The 21581-nt window shown below is 41.7% G+C and overlaps 1 protein-coding gene across 5 annotated transcripts in view; it reads left to right on the top strand.

The window, feature by feature from the left end:
* The first annotated feature begins 19433 nt into the window (after window positions 1-19433).
* RNF216 (ring finger protein 216) overlaps window positions 19434-21581 on the top strand; it is a 169325-nt gene continuing 167177 nt past the window's right edge. For all 5 annotated transcript variants that reach the window (XM_061208521.1, XM_061208522.1, XM_061208523.1 and 2 more), the window contains exon 1: window positions 19434-19558. The gene's annotated coding sequence lies outside the window, so the exon portion shown is untranslated. The remainder of the gene's footprint in view (window positions 19559-21581) is intronic.

Below are 21581 nucleotides of genomic sequence, written 5' to 3' on the forward strand. Positions count from 1 at the left end.
AGAGCCTAACCGGCTGGGGTTTTATCAGGGTCTAAGTGACCTGGGGAAGGAGAAATACCAGCTCCAGCTGGCTCTAGCCTTCTACATGGAGGAAGGGAGATACCCAATTCCCTCTGTGTTCTAATCTCCTCTTCAGTCATATTGGACTGTGGCCCACCTGAATGACCTCATTTTAATTTAATTACTTCTTTAAAGACCCTATCTCCAAATACGGTCACATTCTGAGGTACTGAGGATTAAGATTTCAACATATGGATATTTGGGGAACACAACTCTGCCTATAACATCACCCTACTAAGAATCTGACACTAAGCTTATTATTAGAGATGATATACATTGTTCCTCCTTTTTAAAGGCTAATCAAGAACATTAGACACCTGTGTTAAATTCAAGCAAAAGCATGAAGGAAATCAGGTCAGCACCTCTGAGGTGACTTGTTGGCTCTAAAGGTGAATAAGGTGATGGCAACTGTTCTTCAGAGTTTCTCATGGGCAGGTAGATCATTGGGAATCACAGGAGTACAATTGTTCTCTTGAAAAGGGAGTTTGCTGTCCTGGTGGGCAAGCCCATCACGTGGGCTTCTTCCTGTCAAGGTACTTTGAGTACCAGCAAGAAGGTTTTTGTCCTTCAAGGTTCTTTATCCACTACATCTTCTACAATACCAACAGCAGATGAGCAGAAAAATTCCCAGGATTGCTATCAGGATGCCAATCCCTGTGGCCCTTCTTTGATGAGACTACCCCTTCATCTGCTGGTTAGCAGTATGTGTAAAGATTGCTTCTTTTGTTCTTAATCTTTTTTCCCCCTCATCTTGAGTCCCATGATACTCACAAGTTTAGATTTCTGATGGGTCATCTGTGATGGTTGGATCTCAAGTATGTGTGTGTATATATATATATATATATATATATATATATATATTTGGCCTTGCCATGCAGCAGCATGTGGGATCTTAGTTCCCCGACCAGGGATCAAACCCGCACCCACAGCTTCAGAAGCGCGGAGTCTTAACCACTGGACCACCAGGGAAGTCCTCAGGTCAATATTGAAGCTCAGGTACCCTGGTGATGTTGGCTAATTAGGGGTCCTTGAGGATGCCCTGGCATTCTTCCAAGGTGGAGACTGAAAGGCAGCTGGCAACATCTCCACTGGAGGGGCCTACAGGACAAAACCCCACATAGTGGGGCCACTTCAACCAATCTGGGGACATGCTCTCCAGCTCTTTTGCTTTCTGGAGCCCAACCAGGAAGTCTGGATCAGATCTTATACAGGCACTTCTTTGAGTCTTTGAGTGGTTTACAGCTTCTTTATTGATGTTCTTTTTTACTATATTTGTTCAACAAATATTTATGGAGTGCCTTCTACATTCTAGGCATTGAGCGCTAGAGGAAGAGTGGTGAGCAAAAAAAAAAAAAGAAAGAAAAGAAAGGACTTCCCTGGTGGTCCAGTGGTTAAGAATCCACCTTCCAATGCAGGGGACGTGGGTTCGATCCCTGGTGGGTGAACTAAGATCCCATATGCTGCAGGGCAGCTAAGCCCGTGCCGCAACTACTGAGCCCGCAACTACTGAACTCATGCGCCTCAGCTAGAGAGCCCGCATGCTGCAACTAAGACCCAAGCAGCCAAAAATAAATAAATAAATAAAATATTTAAAAAATAATAATAAAAGTTTAAAAAAAGAAAAAGAAAAAAAAAACCAGACCTGGCCCCCCTGTCCTTATACAGTGACCACAGTAGAGAAGAAAACATTAATCAAATAATCACACTAATACATACATAACTACAAATTGTAAATGGGCTATGAAGGAATGTTTCAAAGGGGAAACTGATCTAACCTTAATTGTCAGAAAAAGTTTTCATGAGAAAAATTACATTTGATATGATGACTGAATGATGACTAAGCAAAGAGTAGGTACTCAGTACATGTTTGTAGAATCTGATTCTTCCCCTAGAAGCTTCCTTTTCAAATCTGGATGTGGAAAGAGCTAGAGAAAGCAGAAGAAAATGCAATGGGGGTGGGGTGTACAGTAGAAATTATCTAGAAATTGAAAAACCTCCTGAGTTTTTTGGTTTTTAAAAAAAATTATTTATTTATTATTATTTTTTTGGCTGCGTTGGGTCTTCGTTGCTGCACGTGGGCTTTCTCTAGTTGCGGCGTGCGGGGGCTACTCTTCGTTGCGGTATGCGGGCTTCTCATTGTGGTGGCTTCTCTTGTTGCAGAGCATGGGCTCTAGGCGCGCAGGCTCAGTAGTTGTGGTTCACAAGCTCTAGAGCGCAGGCTCAGTAGTCGTGGCGCACGGGCTTAGTTACTCCATGGCATGTGGGATCTTCCAGGACCAGGGCTCGAACCCATGTCCCCTGCATTGGCAGGCGGATTCTTAACCACTGTGCCACCACGGAAGTCTCCCTCCTGAGTTTTAGATCAGAATCTGAAATTAACAGTCTGTGTGACATTGGGCATGACACTCACCCTCTGTTTTCCACCTATTATAACACTTTGAGACTAGACTGGCTCAGGGTTTTCCAAAGCAGGTACATATACCACTGGTGCTAAGCAAAATTATTTTAATTGACACATGTTTGCATGTTAATAGTTACTTATTTTTAAATGAATATAAATAATATAAGGACCATAAAAAATCCATAATTTCAAAAACATTATCAATCAGGAGAAGATTCAAGTAAGTAGTGCTGAGCTTTCCACCTCCTATGTTGGTGAGTAACAAGAACCAGAGTCATTCTCCCACAGTAAAAAACTAGAAAACTGAACACATATATATATGAAACAGCAGTTTCCAGACATTGGACAGCATGAAGCACAGGACTGGATGCCTGAGAGACGGATAACAAAGGAAATGAGCCCTATAACTACCCCAGCTTCTGCCCAGAAGCAATTTCCGGACCATAGGCACAAGGAGGGGAGACCTAATCAGAGCCCAGGACCCTTATTGAGTGCAGGAGATAAAGATCAGGACTCAAGGAAACTCAGTCAGCCAGAAATTGTAGGGCATGATTTTGGAAAGAGTAGAATTGAGGTTCAAATTATATGTGGAAGTAAAAGCATAAAAGACAGGGGTGGGGGATGGAAGTATATGATTGTAAGGGTACAACATTATTAGAAGATGGGCTGTGATAAGGTAAGTATACATGTTATAAACCTTAATGAGATAATTAAAATATTAATACAGAGAGGAATAGCTGATAAGCCAACAGTAGAGATAAAATGGAAATCTCAAAATTACTCAGTTACATCCAAAAGAAGGCAGAAAAAGAGGGAAAGGGAACAAAGAATAAGAGGGTCAATTAGCAAGAATACAAGACAGTAGATTTAGACCCAATCATATAAATAATTATATTAAATCAAAATGGTTTAAACACTTGAATTAAAAGACAGAGATTGTGAGGTTGGATAAAAAGGCAAGACCCAACATATGCTGTCAACAAACCCAAAGTTTTAGTTGGAGATTTCAAGACTTCCCCTCTCCCTAACTGCAAGAACAAAGAGACAGAAACTCAGTAAGGATCCAGATTTTAATGCTGACCCTGTTGACATGACCAGAACACTCCACTGAAGAACAAAAGAATACACATTCTTTCCAAATGTACATGGATTCACTAAAATAGACCCTATCATTGGCCATATAACAAGTCTTGATAAATTTTCTCAAGTTGACAGCATACAGAATATGCTCTCTACCCACAAAAAATTAAATTAGAAATCAATTAGAGAAAGATATCTAGAAAACTCCCCCAAATAGTAAATTTAAAACACAATTCTAAATAATCCATGAGTCAACAAAGAGATCACAAGAGAAGTAACAAAATATTTAAGTTGAATGGAAATTTTAAGAAATATATCAAAACTAAAAATTTCTGCTCTTCCAAAGAGTATCAAGAGAAAAAAAAGTTAAGAGAGAACAAAGAGGTATGAGATTTGAAAGAAAATATGCACAGTACTAAGGACTTACATCAAAAATGTAAAAAGAGGGCTTCCCTGGTGGCACAGTGGTTAAGAATCCATCTGCCAATGCAGGGGACACGGGTTCGAGCCCTGGTCCGGGATGATCCCACATGCCGCAGAGCAACTAAGCCCACGTGCCACAACTACTGAGCCCGCGTGCTGCAACTACTGAAGCCCGTGTGCCTAGAGCTCGTGCTCCACAACAAGAGAAGCCACCGCAATGAGAAGTCCACGCACCGCAACAAAGAGTAGCCCCCGCTCACTGCAACTAGAGAAAGCCCGCACACAGCAAAGAAGACCCAATGCAGCCAAAAATAAATAACTAAATAATAAATAAATAAATTTTTAAAAAATATATAAAAAGAACTCTTACAACTTAATTATAAGAAGATGAACCGCTCAACTTAAATAATGGGCAAAAAAATTGAACAAAAATTGAACAAAAGAAGATATAAAAAGGCCACCAGGCACAAGAGTAGATGCTGAACATAATTTGCCATCAGGGAAATGAAAATTAAAACCACACCAATATACCACTATACATCCATTACAATGGCTAAAATTCAAAAGGTTGTTGATGAGAAGGGGGAGCACCTGGTGAGACTCCCATTCATTGCCAGTGGGAAAGTAAAATGGTACAACTCCTTTGAAAAATAGTTTGACATTTAATACATGACATAGCAATTCCACCCCTAGAGAAATGAAGACACATATCCACCCAAAAACGTGTACTTTAATGTTCATAGCAGCTTTATTCATCATAGCCCCAAACTGGAAACAACTCAGTGTCATCAACTGGTGAGTGAATAAACAAATTATGATACATCCATGCAATGGAATACCATGCAGCAATAAGAAGGAATAAACCTTTAACACACATAAACAACATAGAGGAAACTGAAAAGCATATGCTGAGAAAGACTTGTACAATGAAAACTACAAAATGCTGCTGAAAGAAGATATAAATCAGTGGAAACATATTCCACGTTCATGGATTGGAAAAGGGTATTGTTAAGCTGTCAATACTACCCAAAGCAATCTACAAATTCAATGCAATCCCTATCAAAACCCCAATGATTTTTTATATATATTTATCATTTATTTTGGCTGTGCTGGGTCTTAGTTGTGGCACATGGGATCTTCGTTGCGGCATGTGGGCTCTTAGTTGCAGCATGCAAACTCTTAGTTGTGGCAAGCATGTGGGATGGAGTTCCCTGACCAGGGATTGAACCTGGGTCCTTCATTGGGAGCGCATGGTCTTACCCACTGGGCCACCAGGGAAGTCCCCCAATGATGTTTTTTACAGACAGAAAAAAGCCATCCTAAAATTCATATGGAATCTCAAAGGACCCCGAATAGCCAAAGCAATCTTGAGAAACAAAAACAAAGCTAGAAGGGTCATACTTCCTAATTTCAAAACTTACTACAAAGTTACAGGACTCAAAATAGTATGGTACTGGCATAAAGACAGACATGGAATAAAAAAAAGAGTCCAGAAATAAACCCTCAAATACTTGGTCCAATGAATTTTAACAAGGACGCCGAAACCATTTAATGAGGGAAAGGACAGTCTTTTTGACAAATGGTGCTGGGAAAAGTGGATATCCACATGCAAAAAATGAAGTTGGACCCTTATCTAACTCCATATACAAAAATGAACCTAAATGTAAGATCTAAAACTATAAAACTCTTAGAAGAAAACACAGCAAAATCTTTATGACACTGGGGCTTCCCTGGTGGCCCAGTGGTTAAGAATCTGCCTGCCAATGCAGGGGACATGGGTTTGAGCCCTGGTCCGGGAAGCTTCCATATGCTGAGGAGCATGGAGAGCCTGGTCTAGGAGCTGTGCTCTAGAGCCCGCGAGCCACAACTACTGAGCCCGTGTGCCACAACTACTGAAGCCCACGCACCTAGAGCCCGTGCTCCACAACAAGAGAAGCCACCGAAATGAGAAGCCTGCACACCGCAGCAAAGAGTAGCCCCCGCTCGCCACAACCAGAGAAAAGCCCGCACGCGGCAATGAAGACCCAACACAGCCAAAAATAAAGTAAATAAATTTATTTTTAAAAAAAAACTACGATGAGATACCACCTCACTCCCATTAGGATGGGTAATGTTAAAAAAAAAACAGTAAATAACAAGTATTGGCAAAGATGTAGAAAAACTGGAACACTTGTGCACAGTTGATGGGAATGTCAGATACCCATGTTCATAGCAGCATTATTCACAATAGCTAAAACATGGAAGTAACCCAAGTGTCCATCGACAGATGAATGGATAAACAAAACGTGATAATAGGGCTTCCCTGGTGGCGCAGAGGTTCAGAGTCTGCCTGCCAATGCAGGGGACATGGGTTCGAGCCCTGGTGTGGGAGGATCCCACATGCCATGGAGCAGCTGGGCCCGTGCGCCACGGCTGCTGGGCCTGCGCTCTGGAGCCTGTGAGCCATAAGTGCTGAAGCCCACGCGCCTAGAGCCTGCTTGCTGCAACTGGAGAGAGCCCGCGTGCAGCAACAAAGACCCAACGCAGCCAAAAATAAATAAAAATAAAATAAATTTATAAAAAAAAAGTGATAATACACACAATGGAATATTATTCAGCCTTTAAAAGGAAGAAGATTCTGACACATGATACAACATGGATAAAACTTGAGGACACCATGCTAAGTGAAATAAGTCAGTCACAAACAGACAAATACTGCATGATCACACATACATGAGGTACTTAGAGTAGTGAAAATCCTAGAGACAGAAAGTAGAATGGTGGTTGCCAGGGGCTGGGGGGAATGGGGAATTGGGAGTTATTGTTTAATGGGTATAGAATTTTGGTTTTACAAAATGAAGAGCTATAGAGATGGATGGTGATGGTGGTTGCACAACATTATGAATGTATTTAATACCACTGCAGTGTATACTTAAAAATGGTTAAGATGGTAAATTTTATTTTATATGTATTTTACCATAATAAAAATAACCAAGAAAATGAACATATGTTGAACTAAAGGAACCAGACACAAGAGTACATGCTTTATGATCTCATTTATCTGAAACTACAGAAAAAGCAATTCTAATCTAAAGTGACAGAAAGCAGATAAGTGGCTGCCTAGCTCCAGGGATGGGGGTGGTGGATTGACGGGGAAGGAGCACGGGGAATATTTTGGAGTGATGGAAATAATCTCTATCTTGATTATGGTGGTGGTTACATGGGCATATAAATCTGTCAAAACTCATAGAAATATACCCCTATACTGGGTGCATTGTGTTGAATACAAATTATACTGCAACAACATTGATTTTTCTTTTTTAAGCAATGGGCCAGAATGGCAGGAAATTACTACTTCTGAAAGCAGACAGAGTTCAAGAATAATTTCCTCCATGGCCAGACTAGTACAGCCTCATCTCGATAAAGCTGATGGCAATACTTACAGCTCTCGGGAACAAAGTGATGACGCACAAATTATGAAAACACAGTCCTCTGCTATTATAAATGATTTTATAGGTCGCAGGCACATTAAACTAATTGTAACCAGAAAATGAAATCAAGGGAACAGTGCTGTGATGACTCACAGAGGTGTATGAATTATACAGCTCTCTGGAAGGTTCAGAGTAAGCTGGTGCGTGTTTCACACCTTCTGCCCTATTGCATGGAAGTACAGCCAGTACAGTTGATAGGAATTTCCGTAGAAGGAATTTCCATGCTTCTTCCCAGGAAAAGAGCAAACCATCACTTGAAAATAATTTTGTCTGTAGGAGGTATCTTTTTCCCTTTCTGATTCTTGGTGCTGGTTAACATTAAAAGCAAAAAAAAAGTTTTATTTTTAGTTTTTTAAGTTTTTTACTGTTCTCCATAGTGGCTGTATCAATTTACATTCCCACCAACAGTGCAAGAGGGTTCCCTTTTCTCCACACCCTCTCCAGCATTTATTGTTTGTAGATTTTTGGATGATGGCCATTCTGACTGGCGTAAGGTGTTACCTCATTGTAGTTCTGATTTGCATTTCTGTAATAATTAGCGATGTTGAGCATCTTTTCGTGTGCCTACTGGCCATCTGTATGAATGCATGTGTTTCTTTGAGTTACTCATAATGTCCTTAGTTTGGCTGCAATGCCATGCAGATTTACATGGCTGCTGTTTTTGTTGACTTTACATTACTTGGATTAACACCTTGAATTCAGAGTCAAACATTCCCTCTTCACTGACCAGCAACGGACCTTTAACTGCAGTAGGAAAAATAAAAGTAAGAAACAAAAACCATTTTGTGTGAAAGTTGGTGATAACTGGCCCTTAAGTTCAGAATAATAGTTCTTTATACTTGCTGCCTTAAGATGCTGTCTGCCCAAAGCTCAAATTTTTCACTCCACCAAAATATAGGGCCCAGGCCCACTGTCCAATCATGTTTGCTGAAAATACTGCAGCCTGAGTATAGACAAACTTTCCCTGAAGTTGCTAGAAATTGTCTTATTTCTGACGGTTTCAGGATCACCAGACATCTTTCAAACACTGGGATAGTAAGCTGTGTACTTCACAAAGACCTGAATGCCCACTGGGTAGTATGTCGGGGATGGCTGCGGTGCTCGTGGGTTCAAAAGCACAGAGGGCTGATAAATGGCAGCTTCAGTAGGAGTAACTGCTGCAGGAACTGGAAATGTGTAGGAGGGGGGAGGCAGGCATGGTAACTTACATGGTGATGGGGATAAGTCACTTCGATTTAAAGTGCCCCGCATTAACACAAAGCTCATCTCCTCAGCTGAACACTGAAAGACTTCATATCTGTTCTTTATGGGTTTTTATGACACTTCTTTTTTTTTAATTTTATTGAAGTAGAGTTGATTTACAATGTTGTGTTAGTTTCTGTTGTACAGCAAAGTGATTCAGTTATATATATACATATGTTAATTCTTTTTTAGATTCTTTTCTCATATAGGTTATCACAGGATATTGGGTAGAGTTCCCTGTGCTTTACAGTAGGTCCTTGTTGGTTATCTATCTTATATATAGTAGTGTGGGTATGTTCAGCCCAAGCTCCTGATTTATCTCTTCCCCCCACGTTTCCCCTTTGGTAACCATAAGTTTGTTTTTGATATCAATAAGTCTGCTTTTGTGTTGTAAATAAGCTCATTTGTATTTTTTAAATTAGATTCCACATATGAGTGATACATGATATTTGTCTTTCTCTGTCTGACTTACTTCACTTAGTATGATAATCTCTAGGAACATGGCATCTATTTTATGGTTACTTTCTGCTTATGGAAAGTGAGACATTTTTAATTTATATAGTGAAATCGAGTTTCCTTTTTATTTATTTTTTATTGAAGTGTAGTTGACTTATAATGTTGTGTTAGTTTCTGGTGTACAGCAAAGTGATTCAGTTTTATCCGTCAGATTCTTTTCCATTATAGTTTATTATAAGATACTGAATATAGATCCCTGAGCTGCACAGTAGTTTGTATCTGCTAATCCCAAACTCCTAATTTACCCCTCCCCCTCCCCCTTTCCCCTTTGGTAACCATAAATTTGTTTTCTATATCTGTGAGTCTGTTTGCTTTTTAAATAAATGTATATTTAAAAAATTTATTTTATTAAAGAATAGTTGATTTACAATATTGTGTTGGGATTTCCCTGGCGGTCCAGTGGTTAAGACTCCACCCTTCCAATGCAGGGGGTGCTGGTTCGATCCCTGGCCAGGGAACTAAGATCCCACATACAGCGTGGCATGGCCAAAAAATAAAAATAAATTAAAAAAATACAATGTTGTGTTAATTTCTACTGTACAGCAAAGTGATTCAGTTATATATATATATGTATATTATTTTTCATACTCTTTTCCATTATGATTTATCACAGGATATTGAATATAGTTCCCTGTGCTATACAGTAGGACCTTGTTGTTTATCCATTCTATATATAATAGTTTGCATTACCTAATCCCAAACTCCCGATCCATCTTAAATATATTTTAACAAAAATGAATCAGTCTAAAGAACAATATTACTAACAAGCAACAAGTAGATTAGGCAAATATTGTGGTAGTACTGCTCAGATGTCTGAGATTTGGGAAAGGCTGTTCTCTTTTCAGCTCTGCTGCTTTGTGGTTCAATTAGAGGGCTGGTATGGGCTCATCTGTGGCATCTCAATAAGATGAAGCAGCATCATTAAATAAAAAATAACAACAATGACAATTAACTGAATCTTTGGAAGCATGTGCCATCAAATGATACCACTCTCTTTCCTGCTATCTGCTGGCCAGCTGGTCATACCTTCTTATTCATTGACGATTTTAGGACCTGGCTTATTCCGTGACGATTTTAGGACCTGTCTTATTCTATGCTCTTCCCCTGCTATTTCTGACATCCTTTTAAACAATCTATCCACACGCAGGCCTCTTAGATTCCTGATTCTTCCCCTCACCCACTCTCATAGTCACACCCTAGGCTTCATCATTACCAACAACTGCACCATTTCCAAGACCTCACCTTCAAGCATCCCTCTCTTCGATACCCTCCTATGTCTCTAGCTTCTTTCTTTCCCCTGCATCTAAGCAAGTGGCTGGAGAAAGACCCACATCCTTGCTACATGGCCTCATTTTTTTTTAAATGAATTTTGTTTATTCTTTATTTTAAAAAAATAAATTTATTTATTTATTTTTATTTTTGGCTGCGTTGGGTCTTTGTTGCTGCACGTGGGCTTTTCTCTAGTTGCAGTGAGCGGGGGCTACTCTTCGCTGCGGTGCGCGGGCTTCTCACTGGGTGGCTTCTCCTGTTGCGGAGCATGGGCTCTAGGTGCACGGGCTTCAGTATTTGTGGCACTCAGGCTCAGTAGTTGTGGCGTGCGGGCTCTAGAGCGCAGGCTCAGTAGTTGTGGTGCACAGGCTTAGTTGCTCCGAGGCATGTGGGATCTTCCCGGACCAGGGCTCGAACCTGTGTCCCCTGCATTGGCAAGTGGATTCTTAACCACTGCACCACCAGGGAAGCCCTACATGGCCTCATTTCAAATTTATGATCCCAGAACTCCAGACCAGCAAGCCTCTGCATTCTGCTCGTCATTTCACCCTCCACTCTTTTTCCTTCACAAACTTCCAAGATCCTCTCCCTGACCTCACTCTCAGCTAACGGTCTTCCTTCTGATTTCATTGAGACTGAGTTCCATTGTATTGAGTCTCTGAGCAGCATTTGGCACTACCGATAACTCCCTTCTCCTCAGGACATTTTATTTCCTTGACCTTGGGATACCACACTCTTCTGGGTTTCCTCCTCCTTCACTGCCCTTTCCTTCTTAGCATCCTCCTCTAGATCCTCAATGTTCAAGTGACCCTGGCCTCCTTCAGCTGTCCTCTCTTCTCTATCTACAATCATTCCCTAGGTATAAGTATAGCCAGTCCTGAGGCTTTATATATTATATATGTCTTAGTGAATCCCAGTTTAAATCCCCAGGCTCAGGACTTCTCTGGTGGCCCAGGGTTAAGAATCCACCTGCCAATGCAGGGGACACGGGTTCGAGCCCTGGTCCGGGAAGATCCCACATGCCACAGAGCATCTAAGCCCGTGTGCCACAACTACTGAGCCTGCGCTCTAGAGCCTGTGAGCCACAACTACTGAGCTTGCATGCTGCATCTACTGAAGTCCGCATGCCTAGAGCCCATGCTCCACAATAAGAGAAGCCACCCCAATGAGAAGCCCGTGCACTACAACAAAGAGTAGCCCCCACTCGCTGCAACTAGAGAAGGCCCGCGTGCAGCAACAAAGACCCAACAGAGCCAAAAATAAATAAATAAATAAATTTATTATAAAAAAAAATCCCCAGCCTCTGAGTTCTGTCTTTCTGAAGCTACACTCACAAATCCAAATTGCCTATTTTTTCCATATATTAATTTTTATTGAATTTGTTAATGTTACACAGTTTTTGTACTGCCAAACCATGCCTGAGAATTCAAAAAATGAAATGGTACAACAGACAGCCTCGACTACAATCCTGCAGCCTGTGGAACAAAAACCACATTCACAGAAAGATAGACAAGATGAAAAGGCAGAGGGCTATGTACCAGATGAAGGAACAAGATAAAGCCCCAGAAAAACAACTAAATGAAGTGGAGATAGGCAACCTTCCAGAAAAAGAATTCAGAATAATCATAGTGAAGGTGATCCAGGACCTTGGAAAAAGAATGGAGGCAAAGATCGAGAAGATGCAAGAAATGTTTAACAAAGACTTAGAAGAATTAAAGAACAAACAAACAGAGATGAACAATACAAAAACTGAAATGAAAACTACACTAGAAGGAAACAATAGCAGAATAACTGAGGCAGAAGAACGGATAAGTGACCTGGAAGGCAGAATGGTGGAATTCACTGCTGCGGAATAGAATAAAGAAAAAAGAATGAAAAGAAATGAAGACAGCCTAAGAGACCTCTGGGACAACATTAAACACAACAACATTCGCATTATAGGGGTCCCAGAAGGAGAAGAGAGAGAGAAAGGACCAGAGAAAATATTTGAAGAGATTATAGTCGAAAACTTCCCTAACATGGGAAAGGAAATAGCCACCCAAGTCCAGGAAGCACAGCGAGTCCCACACAGGATAAACCTAAGGAGAAACACGCCGAGACACATAGTCATCAAATTGGCAAAAATTAAAGACAAAGAAAAATTATTGAAAGCAGCAAGGGAAAAACGACAAATAACATACAAGGGAACTCCCATAAGGTTAACAGCTGATTTCTCAGCAGAAACTCTGATGAAAGGGAAGAACCTACAACCAAGATTACTCTACCCAGCAAGGATCTCATTCAGATTCGATGGAGAAATCAAAAGCTTTACAGACAAGCAAAAGCTAAGAGAATTCAGCACCACCAAACCAGCTCTACAACAAATGCTAAAGGAACTTCTCTAAGCGGGAAGCACAAGAGAAGAAAAGGACTTACAAAAACAAACCCAAAACAATTAAGAAAATGGTCATAGGAACATACATATTGATAATTACCTTAAACGTGAATGGATTAAATGCTCCAACCAAAAGACACAGCCTTGCTGAATGGATACAAAAACAAGACCCATATATATGCTGTCTACAAGAGACCCACTTCAGACCTAGGGACACATACAGGCCGAAAGTGAGGGGATGGAAAAAGATATTCCATGCAAATGGAAATCAAAAGTAAGCTGGAGTAGCAAGACTCATATCAGATAAAATAGACTTTAAAATAAAGAATGTTACAAGAGACAAGGAAGGACGCTACATAATGATGAAGGGATCAATCCAAGAAGAAGATATAGCAATTATAAATATATATGTACCCAACATAGGAGCACCTCAATACATAAGGCAACTGCTAACAGCTATAAAAGAGGAAATCGACAGTAACACAATAATAGTGGGGGACTTTAACACCTCACTTACACCAATGGACAGATCATCCAAAATGAAAATAAATAAGGAAACAGAAGCTTTAAATGACACAATAGACCAGATAGATTTAATTGATATTTATAGGACATTCCATCCAAAAACAGCAGATTACACTTTCTTCTCAAGTGCACATGGAACATTCTCCAGGATAGATCACATCTTGGGTCACAAATCAAGCCTTAGTAAATTTAAGAAAATTGAAATCATATCAAGTATCTTTTCTGACCACAATGCTATGAGATTAGAAATGAATTACAGGGAAAAAAACGTAAAAAACACAAACACATGGAGGCTAAACAATACGTTACTAAATAACCAAGAGTTCACTGAAGAAATCAAAGAGGAAATCAAAAAATACCTAGAGACAAATGAGAATGAAAACACGACAATCCAAAACCTATGGGATGCAGCAAAAGCAGTTCTAAGAGGGAAGTTTATAGCTATACAAGCCTACCTCAAGAAACAAGAAAAATCTCAAATAAAAAATCTAACCTTACACCTAAAGGAACTAGAGAAAGAAGAAAAAACAAAACCGAAAGTTAGCAGAAGGAAAGAAATCATAAAGATCAGAGCAGAAATAAATGAAATAGAAACAAAGAAAACAATAGCAAAGATCAATAAAACTAAAAGCTGGTTCTTTGAGAAGATAAACAAAATTGATACACCATTAGCCAGACTCATCAAGAAAAAGAGGGAGAGGACTCCAATCAATAAAATTAAAAATGAAAAAGGAGAAGTTACAACAGACACCGCAGAAATACAAAGCACCCTAAGAGACTGCTACAAGCAACTCTATGCCAACAAAATGGACAACCTGGAAGAAATGGACAACTTCTTAGAAAGGTATAATCTTCCAAGACTGAACCAGGAAGAAATAGAAAATATGAACAGACCAATCACAAGTAATGAAATTGAAACTGTGATTAAAAATCTTCCAACAAACAAAAGTCCAGGACCAGATGGCTTCACAGGTGAATTCTATCAAACATTTAGAGAAGAGCTAATACCCATCCTTCTCAAACTCTTCCAAAAAATTGCAGAGGAAGGAACACTCCCAAACTCATTCTATGAGGCCACCATCACCCTGATACCAAAACCAGACAAAGATACTACAAAAAAAGAAAATTACAGACCAATATCACTGATGAATATAGATGCAAAAATCCTCAACAAAATACTAGCAAACAGAATCCAACAACACATTAAAAGGATCATGCACCATGATCAAGTGGGATTTATCCCAGGGATGCAAGGATTCTTCAATATACGCAATATCAATCAATGTGATACACCACATTAACAAACTGAAGAATAAAAACCATATGATCATCTCAATAGATGCAGAAAAAGCTTTTGACAAAATTCAACACCCATTTATGATAAAAACTCTCCAGAAAGTGGGCACAGAGGGAACCTACCTCAACATAATAAAGGCCATATATGACAAACCCACAGCAAACATCATTCTCAATGGTGAAAAACTGAAAGCATTTCCTCTAAGATCAGGAACAAGACAAGGATGTTCACTCTCACCACTATTATTCAACATAGTTTTGGAAGTCCTAGCCATGGCAATCAGAGAAGAAAAAGAAATTAAAGGAATACAAACTGGAAAATAAGTAAAACTGTCACTGTTTGCAGGTGACATGATACTATACATAGAGAATCCTGAAAATGCCACCAGAAAACTACTAGAGCTAATCAATGAATTTGGTAAAGTTGCAGGATACAAAATTAATGCACAGAAATCTCTTGCATTCCTATATGCTAATGATGAAAAATCTGAAAGAGAAATTAAGGAAACACTCCCATTTACCATTGCAAGAAAAAGGATAAAATACCTAGTAATAAACCTACCTAGGCAGACAAAAGACCTGTATGCAGAAAACTATAAGACACTGATGAAAGAAATTAAAGATGATACCAACAGATGGAGGGATATACCATGTTCTTGGATTGGAAGAATCAATGTTGTGAAAATGACTATACTACCGAAAGCAATCTACAGGTTCAATGCAATCCCTATCAAATTACCAATGGCATTTTTTACGGAACTAGAATGAAAAATCTTAAAATTTGTATGGAGACACAAAAGACCCCGAATAGCCAAAGCAGTCTTGAGAGAAAAAAATGGAGCAGGAGGAATCAGACTCTCTGACTTCAGACTATACTACAAAGCTACAGTAATCCAGACAATATGGTACTGGCACAAAAACAGAAACATAGATCAATGGAACAAGATAGAAAGCCCAGAGATAAACCCACACACCTATGGTCAACTAATCTATGACAAAGGAGGGAAGGATATACAAAGGAGAAAAGACAGTCTCTTCAATAAGTGGTGCTGGGAAAACTGGACAGCTACATGTAAAAGAATGAAATTAGAACACTCCCTAACACCATACACAAAAATAAACTCAAAATGGATTCGAGACCTAAATGTAAGACTGGACACTATAAAACTCTTAGAGGAAAACATAGGAAGAACACTCTTTGACATAAACCACAGCAAGATCTTTTTTGACCCACCTCCTAGAGTAATGAAAATAAAAACAAAAATAAACAAATGGGACCTAATGAAACTTAAAAGCTTTTGCACAGCAAAGGAAACCATAAACAAGATGAAAAGACAACCCTCAGAATGGGAGAAAATATTTGCAAACAAATCAACGGACAAAGGATTAATCTCCAAAATATATAAACAGCTCATGCAGCTCAATGTTAAAGAAACAAACAACCCAATCCAAAAATGGGCAGAAGACCTAAATAGACATTTCTCCAAAGAAGACATACAGATGGCCAAGAAGCACATGAAAAGCTGCTCAACATCACTAATTATTAGAGAAATGCAAATCAAAACTACCATGAGGTATCACCTCACACCAGTTAGAATGGGCATCATCAGAAAATCTACAAACAACAAATGCTGGAGAGGGTGTGGAGAAAAGGGAACCTTCCTGCACTGTTGGTGGGAATGTAAATTGATACAGCCACTATGGAGAACAGTATGGAGGTTCCTTAAAAAACTAAAAATAGAATTACCATATGATCCAGCAATCCCACCACTGGGCATATACCCAGAGAAATCCATAATTCAAAAAGACACATGCACCCCAGTGTTCATTGCAGCACTATTTACAATAGCCAGGTCATGGAAGCAACGTAAATGCCGACCGACAGACGAATGGATAAAGAAGAGGTGGTACATATATACAATGGAATATTACTCAGCCATAAAAAGGAACGAAATTGAGTCATTTGTTGAGACGTGGATGGATCTAGAGACTGTCATACAGAGTGAAGTAAGTCAGAAAGAGAAAAACAAATATCGTATATTAACACATGTATGTGGAACCTAGAAAAATGGTGCAGATGAACCGGTTTGCAGGGCAGAAGTTGAGACACAGATGTAGAGAACAAACGTATGGACACCAAGGGGGAAAAGCTGCGGGGGGGTGGGGATGATGGTGTGCTGAATTGGGCGATTGAGATTGACATGTATACACTGATGTGTATAAAATTGATGACTAATTAGAACCTGCTGTATAAAAAAATAAATAAAATAAAATTCAAAAAAAAAAAAAAGAAAAACTAATACTAAACTTTCTTTGGATTATTTGTATGGAAATATGTTAATATAAATGTTTCAGACATTACATGAAATTCTTAAAAATCTTAAAATATTCTGGTATAATGTTATAAGTCATAATTCTAGTTATTACTTTAAAATGTATATCTCAGAAATAACTAAATTTCCTTGTCAATTGCATTATTATGAACTTTCATCAAATCTTTAACCGTGGTCATTTTTAAGTCTTTTGTCATTTACAGACAGTTCTGGGTGTACTCTGATGCTTTTGCAAAAATGTTCCTATAAAAGGGTTTCATCTTCAAGGAATTCATGGAAAAGACTCTGACAAGTACAGGTTTCTGGTAACTGACTATACTGCTGAGCTGAATGAATAAGCATTTTCAGAACTCTAATGGAAAACTGATGAATTCACAAAAGTGCTAACAAAAGATCAAGATGAAAAAAAATTAATTACATGGGACTGAGTGAACTGATGAGGATGATTATAATTTTTGTGACTTTCTGTTTGAATTAAAAAAAAACTGTGATGTAAATTTATGTAAAAAGAACTTAATGTAAAACAATGTCACTCTTCTCACATATTTTCTCTTGTTTTGGAAAATATAGATATTTTCTGTTAAAAACATGATTTATGCTGACATGTGATAGGTTGATTATTGTTATTATAAATGAATTAATAAATATTTTTAAGTTTCCAAAAAAAAAAATAGCCTCATCCACCTATCATATAGCATATTAAAACTTGATTCAGAGACTTACCTGGTGGTGCGGTGGTTGAGTGCTCCCAGTGCAGGGGGCCTGGATTCATTCCCTGGTCAGGGAACTAGATCCCACATGCATGCAGCAAGTGAGAGTTTGCATGTCACAACTAAGACCCAGCGCAGCCAAATTAATTAATTAATGAAAAAAAAACTTGATTCGTGTGTTTTGATAATTTCATAGTCTTTTAAAAAGTTATAACAAGGGTTGGAATTTTTAAATCTCCTGCAGGTCTTCAGATATCTATGCCATTAAATTACAGTTCCACATATTCATCTTAGTTCATTCCTCAATAACATAACTCCCAACAAAATTACGCTGGGAAAAATGCATACTTTTCGGGGAAATGTGTGGCTCAAGGTCCGAGAGATTATTTGTTAAAAGATTTTTGGTTCCCAAATGAAGTCTTCAGATTAACCAAGAATCCTTTGTTTCTCAGTCATCGAGAAACAAAGGATCTAACTGCATATTGATATGTCTACTTGAAGGTCTAGTTCGCAATGTAACATGTGCAAAACATGTTCACTTCTCCTCACTCCAACCAAAATCTATTCCTCCTGATTTTATCCATATTTGTGAATGGCACCACCATTCACCCAGCTGCACAAGCCAAAAATCTTGTAGTTAGTTATCCTCAACTCCTTTCATTCTCTCTCACCCCACATCCAATCCATCTGCAAATCTCTCCGTTTTACCTTTAAAAAAAATCCCTACTCCGACCATTTCTCATCACCTCCTCCCTGACTGTACTGGTCCAAGCCACGATCTCTTATCATTTAGAATCCTGCAATAACTTCCAAACTGACTTTCCTGATTCTGGTCTCGGAAAACACAAGCAAATCAACTCACGTCCCTGTTCCCAGTTCTCCAGTAGCTTCCCATCACACTTAGAATAAAATCCAAATTCAATTTAAGACCTACGATTTGGCTCCCAACCAGCTTGCCAAGCCCATTCCCTACCACTCTCCGTCTCACTCACCGCACTGCCATGCAGCCACACAGCATAACGCTGTTTTTCTAACACGCCAGGCGTATTCCCATCTCAGGGCTTTTGGCCTTTCTATACCGTCTGCTTGAAGTGCTCTTCCTCCGGGTGGTAACCACGGCTCACTCCCTCACTTCATTTAGACCACACTATTATCCCCATCACTCTATCCCTTTCTCTGTTTTATTTTTCATCTGTGTGTGTGTGTGTGTGTGTGTTTGCAGAACACTTCCTGTCTAGGCCAGTATTTTAGTTGGTTAGTTAATTAGTTCACCAGTTACTGACTTCCCAATAAAACATAAGCTTCATGAGAACAGGGACAGTCTATACCGTTTTGGCTCCAATTCCTAGAACAGTGCCTAGCATACAGGAAGCCCTCCGAAAATGTGTTGCATGAATGACTTGCCAAAGGCAACGGATGCAAATAAATGCATATCCAGGAGATTTCCACGGCTGCCCGCTTCACGCTTCACGCCCTGGAGTTGAAAACTCCAGGGAGACAGCGACACCTCCTCACGGGGTTGAGGGGCTCTCAGTTCCTTTCGTCCTCCCGCCTAGTGGGGGAGTCAAGACTCAGCGGGCCGTGAGGCGGGATGGAGGAGCGGACAGGCGTCCCTCTCTATGGTGTTACTCCCCAGACCCCTCCTCCCTATCACCCGGCGTGCCTCTATGGTTCTTCCTGTCATTAGTCGGGAGGGGGCGCTGTGCGCAGGCGCGAGGTGACGCCGCGGAAGGGCCGGAAGGAGCGCAGCGGCAGCCTCGGCTGCGGCCACGAAGCTGTCGCGGTCGCTCCTGCTGACTAGAAGCTGCGGCGACAGAAGCCGCCGAGCCTGTATCGAGAGCCGGCGAGTTGAGTGGCGAGTAGGTGTCGGCCGCGGGGTGCGCCAGCTACTCGGCAGGCTCTGTGAGGCTAGTGGCGTCTCCGCCCGGCGCCTCCATTGAGCCCGGGGGTGGGGGTGGGGGTGGGGGCGGGGGCTCGTTTGTGAGGGGCGGCGGGGGGCGCTGGCCGGGCTCAGCCGCGGCCCCGACACGAGCGAGCCCGGGACCGCGCGGGGCGCCGCCTAGCGCCGAGCGGCCGGAGCAGCGGGGCTAGCGGCCGAGAGGGAGCGATAGAGGCGCGGGCGGCCGGTGGACCCTCAGCCGCTCCCGCCACTTCGGGAAGTTTCGCGGGCCGGTAGCGCCGAAAGACCGAGTTTCCTCGGCGGCGCCTCACGGGAGGCGGTGGCCGTGGAGCCGAGCGCGGCCAGGGGCGCGCGGGGGGGGCGACACGCCGTGAGTTTGCACTCCGACGCCCTGGTCCGGGCAGGGGGTGGCGGGGGGCTGACGGGCCGCGGTCCCAAACCCTCCCGACTCGACTCTGGAGGGGCGTCTTCCCGAAAAGGCGGCCACTGCTGCCCAGCCCTCGTGAGGCCTCCCCGAGTGTGTCAGAACCCTGGGCAGCGCGGGGAACGCGAACCCGACAAATGTGCCCGGAGCGCCGAGCGGCGAAGGAGGCCGATCTTCCCGCGTGAGATGTGGCCCGAATACCGTGTGGGACGGTTGTCGAAAACTTCGGGCCGCTTCAGTCCCGTGACCAAGCTCACTGAGTGCCTGCAGGGTCCCGGTGATGTCCTCTGGGCAGGGTTCCGACATCAGCGAGCCGAGGGCTCTGTAAAGAACTCGGATGCGTCGTGATAAGCGCCTGGGTAGGGTTGTCCCAGGCTTTTTTATTTTTATTTATTTATTTATTTTTGGCTGCGCAGGGGCTTTCTCTAGTCGCGGCGAGCGGGGCTACTCTTTGTTGCGGTGCGCGGGCTTCTCATTGCGGTGGCTTCTCTTGTTGCGGAGCACGGGCTCCAGGTGCGCGGGCTCAGTAGTTGTGGCTCGCAGGCTCTAGAGCACAGGCTCAGTAGTTGTGGCGCGCGGGCTTAGTTGCTCCGCGGCATGTGGGATCTTCCCGGACCAGGGCTCGAACTCGTGTCCCCTTGCATTGGCAGGTGGATTCTTAACCACTGCGCCACCAGGGAAGTCCCTGTCCTAGGCTTTTTGATGCAAAGAGAAGATGACTTACCCTGCAGAGAGAGGGCTGGGCAGACTTTAGTATGCTGGCCTGCTGGAAGACCGCTAAGAAGTGGCCTTGCTTCGTTGGTGTTTTGTAGAAGTAATTTATTGCGGCTGGGGGTAGGGAGTGGTTGAATTTAAGGAAATATTTGGAGAGCCTGGGGCCAGATTTTGGACCTCCCCGTAAACTTAAATAAAGGCTTTAGATTTTTCTCCTGAAGGCAGGCAGCAGCTAGTAAAAGAGAAGCCTTGCAGCCCCTTTGGAGAAGTCTAATAAAGGAAGTTGAGATGTGAGTCTGGGAGACAAAGTTTATGAAACAGGATAGATGAGAGAGCCTGTGTTTGCTAATTCTGATAGCTCCTGTTTAATGAGGGTTCACTATATTCTAGGCTATGGTTAAGATCTTTACAGACATCTGTCTTTAGCCAGATACTGTTCTAAGGATTTTCCATATATTAACTTTTTGACTCCTCAGTGCCGTGGATTTTGTCATTATTCTTATTTTAAAGAGGAAGGAAGGGGGCTTCCCTGGTGGTGCAGTGGTTGAGAGTCCGCCTGCCGATGCAGGGGACACGGGTTCGAGCCCTGGTCTGGGAGGATCCCACGTGCCGTGGAGCGGCTGGGCCCGTGAGCCGCAGCTGCTGAGCCTGCGCGTCTGGAGCCTGTGCTCCGCAACGAGAGAGGCCGCGATGGTGAGAGGCCTGCGCATCGCGATGAGGAGTGGCCCCCGCTTGCCGCAGCTGGAGAAGGCCCTCGCGCAGAAACGAAGACCCAACACAGCCAAATAAATAAATAAATAAATTAAAAAAAAAAAAAAAAAAGAGGAAGGAAGGGAGGTGCTGA

Source organism: Eubalaena glacialis, chromosome 13 (genome assembly GCF_028564815.1).
Source record: "Eubalaena glacialis isolate mEubGla1 chromosome 13, mEubGla1.1.hap2.+ XY, whole genome shotgun sequence".
Lineage (NCBI taxonomy): Eukaryota > Metazoa > Chordata > Mammalia > Artiodactyla > Balaenidae > Eubalaena > Eubalaena glacialis.